Below are 685 nucleotides of genomic sequence, written 5' to 3'. Positions count from 1 at the left end.
CATTTAGTTGAATATCCGATAGTCATTCTCTTTTCCAAATAATAAAATATTATTTGCCTATATAAATAATTTTGGGAGTTGACCATGTATAAAAATATACGTTTATGAGGTTCGAAAAAAAAAACACTTTTAAATATTTTGATGTCATCCATTCCTCGTATGTACAGAATGATCATATTTACTTTAAAAAAAATTATAAAAATACGCACAATATATACGAAGAGTTTAAAGCATGGTAAATCATGACGACACATCTATATACTTGTTCTATCCTAATCAGCACATGAATTAATATTTAATAGCTAATAAGAACTTTTTGGGAGGAAATAATATATTGTCTAAAGTATGATATTAGAACACATAATTATATAGGTGATGACCTTATTTTTGTTAGGAAGATTTTGTTGATAATTTAGGATATAATTATCAAATTTAGTTTTAACGTAAATAAATCATAAGCCCAAATATATGCTTTGGAAATTTAAAAATAATTATAATTCTCTTAATTTGTATTTCAGAAATGGGGACTACTATAATTATTGTAATTTAGATTGTAATATTTATTTGTAATAGTTTTGGAAGTTAAAACTAAAACTAGTCATAAAAGTTTGGACTGAAGATTTGCATTAAAAATTAATTTAAATAGAGTGACAATTTAATATTTAAGCTTGGTAGGACGGGTAGT

This window comes from Camelina sativa, chromosome 4 (assembly GCF_000633955.1).
Source record: "Camelina sativa cultivar DH55 chromosome 4, Cs, whole genome shotgun sequence".
In the NCBI taxonomy this organism is placed as follows: Eukaryota; Viridiplantae; Streptophyta; class Magnoliopsida; order Brassicales; family Brassicaceae; genus Camelina; species Camelina sativa.
This window is presented reverse-complemented; position numbering follows the sequence as displayed.